The 12928-nt window shown below is 43.4% G+C and overlaps 1 protein-coding gene across 1 annotated transcript in view; it reads right to left on the reverse strand.

Annotated features, from left to right (window-relative positions):
- CNTD1 (cyclin N-terminal domain containing 1) overlaps positions 1–12928 on the reverse strand; it is a 147497-nt gene that overhangs the window by 24698 nt on the left and 109871 nt on the right. The gene's annotated exons all lie outside the window — the stretch shown is intronic.

Below are 12928 nucleotides of genomic sequence, written 5' to 3' on the forward strand. Positions count from 1 at the left end.
TTTTATTTTGATTTATTTTTTATCCCCCTATTAATTCGAATTGATTACATTCTTTTAGAGCCTGATCTAGATTCAGCTTATTGGGACTCGGGTACAAAATTATATCATCTATGAAAAGTTTTAGTTTCGCCATCCCTTTTATTGGAGCTTTAATTTCTGGATTTCCGCAGATTTTATTGGCCAGGGGCTCGATGAAAAAGGTGAACATAATGGGGGACATCGGGCAACCTTGTCTGGTCCCACGATTTATATTAACTCTCCCTATTTTGATTGGCATTTATCACCACCCGGGCCTGGGTACCCTGATAGATGTTCCTCAACATACTTGTGACTTGGGCAGGGATACAAAATTTCTCCAATCCAAAATAAAATGCGTCCCAGTTGACCAGGTCAAACGCCTTTTCGGCGTCCCCCATCATAATAATAGTTGGAACCTTATTAATGGTAGAATAGTCAAGGGCCTGAATTAAAAACCCAGTATTGGAAGACATGGTGCTCCCCGCAAAGAACCCGGACTGAACATTATAAATTAGTGCCTGAGCTACAGGGGTAAAAGGTTGAGCCCAGATTTTCATGAACATTTTAAAGTCAGCATTGAGGAGACTGATTGGCCTGTACTAATTGACATCCTTATGATTTTTTCCCTTCTTCACGATGCTGACGTTTATAGATTCTTTAAAACTAGGGGGAGCACAGCCTCCTGATTTGTGTTAAACAGCTTCACCAAGAAGGGAGTAAATTCCTTAGAAAAGGTTTAAAAATTTGGTCGGTAGCCCATCCGCTCCACAAGCTTTTGCCTCTGCAATAGATTTCACCACATTTAAAACTTCTGTTTCTGATATATCAAGATGGATTTGGTCCACTAGCGGCTCTGACAAAGTGGAAAGATTTACCCCCTCAAAATATTTTTGAATTTGAATTTGAATAGTGTTCCATAAAGACTTGGGTTATAAAGTCTTTATCTGTTACAATGTCTCTGGTCTTGGGATCAATAATTTCATAATTCAGGGCTGCCTCCTGTTTCGTTTTTGTTGCCACAGCAAGCATTTTACCGATCATTTGACTATCCTCATACACTCGTTGTTAGTACGTTCTAGAACTATTTTTTTCTTCAATTAGAAAAAACTCGCCCTTTCAAGTAGACCCCGGCATCGCCCGTCCCCTGAGACGGGGCATTTCTCAGGCACATAGCATTATCTACCGCCTGCTGGAGTTTAGCAATCTAGTCTCGCCGTGTTTTAGACTGGGCGGCTGATAAATCAATCTCCTGCCCACGTAAGGCTGCTTTAAACCCACCTTAGACAGAGAACATTTCTGCTGTGTTTTCATTTGTCTTAAAAAAGTCTAATATCCAAACTTTTATATCGGCAACCCATTGGAGATACTGCAAGAGGAGACGATCCATCTGCCACCTGGATCTTGTCCTCGTGCCCGCCACAATCTCCAACTCGAGCTTTATGAAGGAGTGGTCAGAAAATGAGTTTGCCCCTATTTCAATACCCGAATATTTTAGAGATCGTGGTATTAAAAAAAAGTCGATTCGAGAGGCCGTATGAAGTTGGCGAGAGTAACATGTACATTTACAATCAGTTGGATTAGAGTGGCGCCAGGGGTCTAGCAGGAGATGTTCCTGTTTTAAAACTTCAAAGACTTTTTTGGTTTGGGGCTTCAACTCTTTCTTATTTTTATGGAGGTGTCTTTTTTAGACCTTGCATGAAATTAAAGTTCCACCCAAAATTATCTTACCCGAAGCCCCCCTTATTAGCTCACTGATGTTAAGTATAGCTGTGATATCATCTACAACTGGGCCATAATAATTTACAAAGTTTAGTATCATACCGCTTAGTTTGGCCTCAATCCAGATCCACCTTCCAGAGGGGTCTCTCCAGACTTGACCATATTCCCACGGAAGACCTCTACAAAAATAGATGGCTACTCCTCTTTTCCCCAACCCAGCCGAGGCAAAAAACAAGCATGAGAAAAAGCTCTTGGGAGAAATAGCTTAGGGGAGATTGGGCCATATTATCGAGAAAGGTGATAACATTATAAGGGGCTCGATAATATGCCCTTGTGAATTCCCATAGAAGCCCAGGTTTGATGTCCTTCACACCAGAACCTGGGCTTCTATGGGAATTCACAAGGGCATATTATAAATCACTTTATCGCCGCTTTAGCTGCAGTTTCCTGCCTCTAGAGTGGCGATAATTTTAACGCTGTTCTTGATAATATGCCCCTTAGTTTTTAAGTGCATTTCTTGGAGAAATAATACCTGGGGCGAAAAGGAGGCAAGCCATCTAATTGGTCCTCCATATTTTTGTTCGTTTAGTATCCCATTAACGTTAACTGAAATAATACAACACTTATTTATCATTTCTACGAAATTTCAAATAGTGAACAAACAATCCCACAAACCTGATGATCTTTCCCCCACTGCCCCTGCTACTGCTCTTTTTACTGCTACACCCTTTTTTAAATCCACCCCTTCCCTCCTCATCTCGCCCCTCTAGAAATGTGGACACCACACCAACTACATCTCCACCCTCCACCGAACTTCTCTTTTGGGTGCCATGGACCTGCACCCTTGGTGACCCTCCTCCCCCTGGCAATCGTGAATTAGGATGCAATGAAATAAACATTATCCAGCCTATTAATGCGCTTTGAAACTGAGATCTCCTTGAGAAGGCCCTAGGCATCTCTAGATTAGAAAACATATGAAATGTCCCCCTCACAAGTACACAAAGCTTGATTTGCTGGGCTATAGACACCTGAGCACCTTGAGCTTTAAAGAGAAAGAGCAGTTTGACAAACTATTTGCGCCTGCAAGCCGCAGCCGCTGACATGTGGCTCAATGATTAGAGCGACAGACCCTGATGCAGAGGTCTAGCCCGGGACCAGGGTTCAATTCCCCCCCTCGGAGGGTCTTGGGCTCAAAAATTCCACGGACCTGATAATTCTCGCCTCGGTGCCTATTCCAATCATGGAGTCCCACTCTGCAACTCTGGGCAATAGCTTGCTTAATCTCCACAACGGCCCCACAACGCTAAGGATGCCTGGCCTTCACCTTGGGGGTGCCCAGGAGTGGACACCTCACAGGGAAAGCCAGGATGGGTTCCATAGCGGTATTCGTACAAGCACCTTGAGACCCTTGCGGGTGAGTAGTGCGCTATACAAGTATCAATTTATCAATTTACATGTCAGAAAATATTCGGTAATTCGAGGTTTCATTAATGGGGAATTGTCTTTGTTGTATGGCCTTTGCCAGAATCCTTTCCTTGATACGATAGTCAGCGAAGTTAACTAAGATAGTATGTGGACTATTAGAATTAGGTAGCGGATGAAATGGAATTCTGTGGGCCCTTGTAATCGTGAGATCCCCATTATACTCAGGGAATAGCTTTTGCTTGATAAAGAATTCCACCCATTGCAACATCTGGGCACCCTCGCTCCTCTTCGGAACCCCAACTATTCGCAAATTTGAATGCCGCAAGTGGTTTTCAAGCTCTTTGAGTTTATTCTCTAAAATATTCTTATCCTTGGTGGCTTTGTTTACTTTCAAGAGCATGGAACTCATTTGGTCCTCAAGCTGGGAGAGCCTTGATTTGGCTTCCTGAATTTTTTACAGGGAGGCAAGCCACTGCTTCTTCTATTTTGCCAAGGTGCTGATGGAGAGAAGCTATTTCATTTTCCTGAGACCTTTTCATCTCTCTTATTTCCTCAAATATCAGATTTAGCAATATCTTGATAGCCAACTGTTTTGTAAATGTTGCATCAGATGAACCAGAACCAGCCATTGAGGCTTCTGAAGAGACTTCCAAAGACTTTGAAACCTTAGGTTGTTGATTCTATGTCCCTTTCTGACCCCCGGGAACTGGCCCGGTGGTCCTACGTTATTGCCATCCGACAGCAAGAGCGTGATCAGTTGCTGTTCCTGGATCCCTGAAAGCAATTCTGTTACACCCATTACCAGAGTCTGAATCTGCACGAGCTGGGTGTGGATTAGAGGTCTAGCCCCCTGACGAGGGAGATGTTGCCTGGGTCGTGGAACTGTGGTTTAATTCTAGTGCTGTGAAAGAGGATGTGAGAGCCGCCGGAGCTATTGCAAACTAAACTTTACATAACGCCAACCCTAAGTCGTATTTGATTCAAATTAAATTACCTCAAAATAAATCAAATGCTGGTAAATGTAACCTAGTTAAATGTAGTGCTACCACCACCACCACCAGCAGTAGTTAACCCATGCACATCCAGTGTTGTGGCACCACACCCATGGTAGCTCCTCTGTCAGTCCTACTGCAGTGCTCCATTGATCCACAGCTAGATGTGGCAGCAACACTAACATGTGAATACATACATTAAATTTTAAATATTAGATATTAAATATCGTCTTCAAAACACTGTTCCATATTTATTTGGATATGGATTGATTCTTAGTTGCTCTGCCCCCATCTCAATATTCAGTTTTACTCACAAACTTGCATTTATAATGGTAGGCAAATTTAAATATACATAATTTAATAGATAACATATGATTGCATAAACATATGATTGCATCAATTACTGCCTATAGGGAGAAACTTCAAAGCTCCTTATTGATTTGGGTGAGGTTATAAATATAAATCTAGAGTGTGTCTAATAAACCAAGACCAGGGGCAGGCACAAATCGCTTGATGGTTTAGCCAAAGATATGTAGTAAGTACAACCAACAGGAGGCAACCGTCAGGCGAGCATCAGGATGTGGCGAGGCCTAAGCACTGATTTCTGTGCGATTCATTCATTGCCCCTTGACATTGTCGCAGAGACATTTCTGAAATACACGAGGGTAGGTCTCTCACAAGAACCAATGATGCTGTGACACCAGTTGTTCTTTTTTGCAAAATGGACTGCACTCTGACCACTGAAAAGTTAGATCAGGCACGAATCCAAGCAACACTGAGGAGTCCCTTTGCTCTAAAATAAGTTCAGGTGCTGAACCCTAGCAAACACCAGCTTAAATTAAGCAAGAAGTCTGGAGACTGTATGACAGGCAGCACCTCTGATGGTCAAGGTGGGCCAGAGGTGTGTCGGCATTGCAACTGCCTCTTCCCCAGCCCAAACCACCTTTCAAACTCATTAGCTTGTTTTTCAGTATTTCAAATTTCAAGTGGCTCACTATGCCCTAGGATTTTTTCAAGGAGATGATTTAAGAAAATATTTTCACCAGGCACTGAGATAGTGATTCGAGCTTGTGCTTCAGGTGCTCGGTTTGGTAAACCTTACTCAGAAGCTTGCTTGGCTAGGCGGTTGTACCTGGTTAAAATATGCTAGCCTGGTTTCTTTATATACCTGTGAGTAGAGAAGAACATGGACTGGTCACGCCAAATATTTCACACGTATGGAGTAAGGGGAGAATGACGGTCTCAGTACCCAATTACCCGAGGTGAATAAATAGCGTGCTCCTGCTTCAGACTTATGAACAGCTGTAGTTCTGGTTTTGGCCACTGGGTGGTATTAGTACTCTACTTTCAGAGGCAGAACATTGGTTAAGAATAGTGCCTCTTACCTTTACAATGAGACACAATTATGCATTAACCATCTGTTTCCAATTAACGTGACCGTGAGACAGGCAAATGTAAACAAGCGTGGGCGCGATAATTGGAAACAGATGGCACAGCTGCTCGCTCCCGCAAGGTTAATGTTAAACATACACAAGTATTCATTGGAAACAGTGCAGTACATGCACAAGTTTTGCAAAAAGAACAGACCAATACCAAGAGGTAATCTCCTAAGCAGCTCTTGCAAGCTGCACTAGGCTCGACATAAAAATTATCTAATAGTGACATAATGTAATATTTCACAGTGTGCAAGCAACTATTTGGGCCTTGTTTGAGTATCTTCAAGAAGTATCTCATTTTGAAACACAGAGTCACAACAGAACTGGGTTATTGCAAAATACAATAAGCATTCAGTTCTAATGGTAGACAAATGATCACGTTAGAACACCTCTCTACCCAGTAAAAAATATTGTCCAATACACCTGATCTGCAAAGGGATAACACACATGCACACTATACCATCAGTTTTGGCTGCATTTAGTATTCAAACAAAGTTCACAATAAAAGATATCTGGCACAAATCAGAAAAATAATTCAGAACTCATATGATTACTCCTGGAACCCTCACCTACACACCCACGTTTTGTAAGCCATAAACATTGTCAGGAGTATGTCTGAAAACTGTCCTAGCCACAGACATCCAGATGTACTACTAAAGGGAAAGATGGTATACATATGCACACGTGAACACAGATGGGAGCAATATAAAATCGCCACCACTTGCAGGGAGAAAACTCCCTGTGCATTGGTGCCATTTGTGTTTTTTTTGCTGAGAAAACAAACTTGGACTTTGCTGATCTGGCACTTTAAACACTGACCTGCTCAACAACTTTTTGAAGCTGTGACTGAACCACCACAAACAGTCTTCTATCAGGGTGGTGAAGGCCATGGCCTCTAACTCCTTGGTGGATCGCCCGACTATCTGCCATGGTCTAACTGATCCATATAGTCTCCCAATTTCTGAGACCACCAAGTAAGTCTTTGGCCTCTTTTTACCGAGTTTCACTGAACTGATTCTCCTTTGTTTTGTTTATTTATTTATTTTATTTTATTTGAAGAGTTTTATATAGCTGTAGCTTGACCCGAGGTATCGGAGCGCTGTATATAGAAGTCGAGAAATAAAACAGTTGCACTTATTACATCGGTTAAACAGAGAACATATATCACAAAAACAAGTCCCATGGAGCATAGAGCATAGAGGGAGGTGTGGGAGGGGGTTTGAGCAAGAAGCTGGAAAACAGTCCAAGTCAGGGCTACTGGTAATGGAGAAGGTAATAAATCAGGGGACCCTCCAAAAGTCAAAGTCAACGAGCCCACAGCCTGGTTGGGGTCACGGATTCCAACAGCATCCAGGTAAGGATTCGCTGTCCGCGTCGGAGCACCTTGGCTGTAGAGAGGGCCAAAAGGCAGGGGAGAAAAGGAAGTCGCACAGGCACCCTCTTTGCTGAAAGGGTCTAGGTGTCCCAAAGGGAGGGGGTCGAATTGAAGCAAAAGGTAGGCTGGCGACACCAAGACATAGACCGGCCGCATGCTGTGATCTTTGTAACCGGTCGATGCCGTCAAGATGGAGTACCCAGGTCCCTGTCCCATATACCTCCAGCTCAAAATGGAGTAATTGCAGATCCCAAAAAATCCCAAACAGAAATCGTTGAGGAAACCAACCTCTGGGAGCTGGACTGGATGGGGGAGGTAGTCACGCGGTTGGGAGGGAAGAAGACAGGAAATCTCTGCAGTCACTCGGTTGGTCAAGGAAAGCACTCTGGGACACAGGGGCAGCAGCGTCTCTTCCTTCACCTGCTGCATCATGAGGCGAAAAGTGACTCAGGCGCCAAAGCAGCAGCCCCGGATGAGGGAGGCAGCCACGGGATCAGGAGGGTGGAAAACAGGAAATCTCCACATTCACTTAGATCATCGAGGAAAACGCGCGGGACACAAGGGCAGCAGCGTCGCAGTATTCACTTGCTGCTTAGTCAGGGAAAAAGTGACTCGGGCATCCAAGCAGCAGCCCCGGAAGGCATGGGAAGAGGAAGAGGAAGTCGTAGTAGGATGCCTAGAAGGTAGGTGATGGTCGGAGGGGTGATCCCCAGCCCATCTCCTCTCAGCTACTTAGGCAGCTCAACAGTGCATCGGCCATGTTGCTGGTCTCCACCAGCGGCAGTCTTTCCTGGCTAATCGGTAGTTGTTGTAGCCGGCCTCAATTCAATCGGGGGCTGGAAAATCGAAAGAACGCAGTTCACAGATCCCTGGGGGTGCAGGTGGTCCGAAGGGGGGTTGTTCCCAGGGATTTATGCAAAAAGGCAATCTCTAGCCAGGGAGCTCAGGGCCGGAGCTTCTTACCCGTTGGCCATCTTGGAAGGACATTGTTCTTTCTTTGATCGCAGCTTGTACTGTGTTAGTTTCCAAATATTAAAGCCCTTTCCACCATAATGTTACCACAAACCTTCTGCCCCTTCTTCGAAGCACACAAATGTGAGTCACCCTACCTTGGGTTTACATCCATTCTGATGTGACCCAAGTGTCCACACCAAATCTTATATTCACACAGCATTGTTTCACTTCTTGTCTCACTAGATGTTTAGTTTCCACCTTCGGCTTGCTATGCTTTTTTCCATACATCTTTGCATAAAACCTCCCCATTAAGAACGAACAAACCTATGAGCAGGGAATCCTTCCTCTAGAAAACAAAAAGGATGCTCTACGATCTGAGTGCAGGATGGTGCTAGAATGCTACAGAATTCTCCTTACTTCATCCTTCCTCTGCAACCTATCTGCAGCTACACTCTCAACACAGGTAAAAGGTTCGACTAGACAGTGTTGCTGATGGTGACAGGATTTACCTTCAAGGAATTCCTCCATCAATTCCAATATTAACTGCAGACCATTATTCGTAACTATAATCTTCGGTCAGCATTCACTGGCAAAAATCTCCCTTAAAAACTCCTTCACAGTCTTTAACGTGATCTCCTTGACAAATTTCCCTTTGAAAATTAATCCATCATGGCGAAAGCATAACTACCAGCTAATCTTACCCCTATGAATGGACCACATATATCAATGATCACTTTCTGCCAAGCACATTGAGGGAATTCCATTTGAACTATGGATGTCTACTGTGGAACTTGAGTCTTGTTACTAATTGTATGTTGGATTAAATTCTTCACAAATCTCTCAATTCAACGATCCATTCCTTGTCACCAAAAATCAAACCTTGCTCTCCTCTTTATGATAGACATGCCTTGTGCCCTTCAAGCAGCAACACTAATAATCTATCCCTGAGACATTCTAGTATCATTAACTTAATTGACCTAAATAAAATACCAATAATCATAGACAATTCTCATCCATTGGCAAACTTTAAAAGCAGTCTTCATTCACTTTCAAACTGAAAGAAAATTTCCACTAATCGTGCACATATTTATTCCGACATCGGGAACCAATGTTCTCCCCGTATGTTATAGAGATGACCATGGGGTTTTGATCCATCCATATTACATAGACTGTTCTCCAAAACAAATGTTCTAAAATGCCCAAACTCCACTATCAGAGCGACAAAGTTTCTTCACAATCACTGAGTAAGGGCTCTCTGCACCCTTTAATCTCTCCAAGGCAAAGCATATAATTCTATGAACACACGCCTTCTCCTGCATGAACTTGGCTTCCCTATAACCAAGTTACTAGGATTGTTTTATCTCCGAGTGAGTCAAGTATTTCTATAGAGATTCAACTCCTGTTTCAATTGTTTTTTTAATGAAGCACCACTTATAAAATGCTCTCTCACACTTCTTTTACCAATATGTCTTACCCGTTCTTCTACATTATCTCCCTCATTTCTTTGGTGCTATCAGAGAAATGATGTTCAAACCAGGTCCTGAGTCGTGAATCCTCAATAGCCCTTGCTAATCGTACTTTCAGTTTTACACTGTCCACCCTGATCATGTGACCCAAATATTAACCATGTCTGACAGACAATCTGCACTTTTCGTTCTCTGCAATTACCTTGCATCGACCATAAATGCTAACATGTTATTGATGTTGGAAAAGAGAGGGTGATCAACCCATATGCGTTTATTCCGATCAAGCAATTCGATGTCCATTTCAACGTTGCTACTTTTTCTTTAAAAAACGACAAGAATCTCCCAACCATAATGCTTCAGTTGGTTCTATATCCTTGCCACTTAGTCCCTCCTTATTAGGCAACTGCCAATTAGGTACTTATTGTAATACTTTTCTACTCCCTTTTGTTTAGTTAATCTACCCTGTGTCTAGGAATAAGTACTTCTCCCCCCGTGGCTTATTAGTATCACACTATAGCTTGATTCTATGGGGCTTTGTAAAAATACTGATAAGGGCACAGTGGACTCCATGCAGTTTCACTCTGTAAAGCAAATACAGTGAAAAACATATCCAACAAGCATTTGCAAAATATGTTTTGTTTTTGAAAATAGCGAAATTATTAGCTTTGTCATTTACAATTCCAATAGTTTTAACTTTCGCAAATGTGACACCTAGAGCATTTGTAATGCAATATATGTTTAATTTACGTGACTTAGATGTATTGATATTACAAATAACAATGGCTTTTCATTTTTTTAAATAATTAATACTTAAATAAAAGTTATTGTAATTTATAATGGCAATAGCTTAAACTTTTGTAAATAACTTTTGTGAAGATTATGTTCAGTGTCTTTTATTGTGACGAAAATCCAAGAACAGAAGTTAAATATTAGCATCTTTTGTGACATCTGTAATAAAGCTTGAAACATTGAGAGAACATATTTGAACCAGTTGTTGTTGAATGGTTGCACAGATTGATGCTGTGGTGGCGCTGAGTGATGTTGTGGCGTTCTGTGATGATGGGGTAGCGCATAGAGATGTTGTGTCCCTGAGTGATGCTGTGGTCGTGCTGAGTGATACTGTGGTAATGCGATAGATAGATAGATAGAGTGAGGGCAATAGATAGATAGAGGGAGGGCGATAGATAGATAGAGGGAGAGCGATAGATAGATAGATAGATAGATAGATAGATAGATAGATAGTTAGAGAGCGATAGAGGGAGGGCGATAGGTAGATAGAGGGAGGGCGATAGAGGGAGGGCGATAGAGGGAGGGAGGGCGATAGATAGAGGGAGGGCGATAGATAGAGGGACGGCGATAGTTAGAGGGAGGGAGATAGATAGATAGAGTGAGGGAGGGTGATAGATAGATAGAGTGAGGGAGGGCGATAGATAGATAGAGGGAGGGCGATAGATAGATAGAGGGAGGGCGATAGATGGATAGATAGATAGATAGATAAATAGATAGATAGATAGATAGATAGATAGATAGATAGATAGATAGAGGGCGATAGATAGATAGATAGATAGATAGATAGATAGATAGATAGATAGATAGATAGATAGATAGATAGAGTGAGGGCCATAGAGTGAGGGCGATAGCTAGAGTGAGGGCCATAGAGTTAGTGAGGGCGATAGAGTGAGTGAGGGCGGTAGAGTGAGGGTGGTAGAGTGAGTGCGGTAGAGTGGTAGAGTGAGGGCGGTAGAGTGAGGGCAGGAGGGTGGTAGAGTGAGGGCGGTAGAGTGGTAGAGTGACGGCGGTAGAGTGGTAGAGTGAGGGCGGTAGAGTGAGGGCGTGAAGGTGGTAGAGTGAGGGCGGTAGAGTAGTAGAGTGAGGGCAGTAGAGTGGTAGAGTGAGGGTGGTAGAGAGGTTGAGTGAGGGTGGTAGAGTGAGGGCGTAAGGGCGGTAGAGTGAGGGCGTGAGGGCGGCTGAGTGGTAGAATGAGGGCTGTAGAGTGAGGGCATGAGGGCGGTAGAGTGGTAGAGTGAGTGCGGTAGAGTGAGGGCGGTAGAATGGTAGAGTGAGGGCGGTAGAGTGAGGCCATGAGGGCGGTAGAGTGGTAGAGTGAGGGCGGTAGAGTGGTAGAGTGAGGGCGGTAGAGTGAGGGCGTGAGGGCGGTAGAGTGGTAGAGTGAGGGTGGTAGAGTGAGGGTGTGAGGGCAGTAGAGTGAGGGCGGTAGAGTGGTAGAGTGAGGGCGGTAGAGTGAGAGCGGTAGAGTGGTAGAGTGAGGGCGGTAGAGTTGTAGAGTGAGGGTGGTAGAGTGAGGGCGGTAGAGTGGTAGAGTGAGGACGGTAGAGCAGTAGAGTGAGGGTGGTGGGGGGTGGGGGGGCCGACACCAAAAGGGTTTTAATTCACATGGCACGCTTTCAGTTCAGGGGCACGCTTTCAGTTCAGAAGTGACAGTGTTGACCTGGGAGGTCCAAACAGAGATTTGCACGCTTTTAAGGCATGAATTCGACTATGTATAGGAGCATAGCAATATAGCAAGAAATAGCAGAGCACACAGAGTAAGGCTGCTCATACCCAGTGGATTTACAAATCCGTTCCATAAAATAAAACATGCAGCTATTGTAAGTCTACATCAGTCATAGACCGATTTTCCAACTAATTAGAAAGTCAGTGGAACATAGTGATAAAAAAATTACTTATTATGTAAAAATGGCAAGCCCGGTGGAAATATACAAAAACTTTTACAGAATTGAGAATGTGGCCTTAAAGTGATCATGGGATGGTACTTCACACCAGACAAGGTCCGTTAAATATACTGACACACCACTAAGTTGTTGGAGCAGCTGCGTGGAGACGGGACGCCATTACATACTTGGTGGGCATGTCCCAGAATTAAATATTTCTTGAAGGAGGTTCTCGCAGTCTTCAAGGACTTGGTGTGGGTTTCCATACCAGACCGTCCTAGGTATATGACCTCCGGAGAGGGGGGGGCGGATTGGGAGAGGTGCCTGCTGGGAAATTGGGTGGTTGGTGGGAAACTGGAAGCTAACATATCAACTATTAGCACGTATGAAAATCTCCACAAAAATGGAAACAAACAGCAGCTTCGACCAAGGACATGTGAGCTAGAGATTTTTGTAAAGAATTGCAATGTATCAGCTGGTAGCCCATGTTGCCAAAGACAGGGACAGATTTTTAAAGACATGACAGCCCATGTTGTCCTTCATAGAGGGAGTTCATTGGGAAGTAATGAGTTTCCCTTAAGCTTAGAATATTTTGTACTTCAGTTGATGGTTTCAACCTTCACACCATATTTGAATATTAATCAATATGGTTCAAAGTGAAAAGTGAATCAATGCTTGCTGCTTCGTGTGGGATCTGCCACTGTCCCTTGAGAACAAATCACTGAAAGGAATATGGAGAAAACTCCATACCCGATAAAACTGCACAGCCAAAAGCCCCTAAGGTGTCACCAAAATAGTTAATCTACTGTGCTTAAAAACGGACGCAAAATTTATAACAAGAGTCAAATAGGTTATTGCATTTCATCAAATG

This window comes from Lissotriton vulgaris, chromosome 5 (assembly GCF_964263255.1).
Source record: "Lissotriton vulgaris chromosome 5, aLisVul1.2, whole genome shotgun sequence".
NCBI classification, from domain to species: domain Eukaryota; kingdom Metazoa; phylum Chordata; class Amphibia; order Caudata; family Salamandridae; genus Lissotriton; species Lissotriton vulgaris.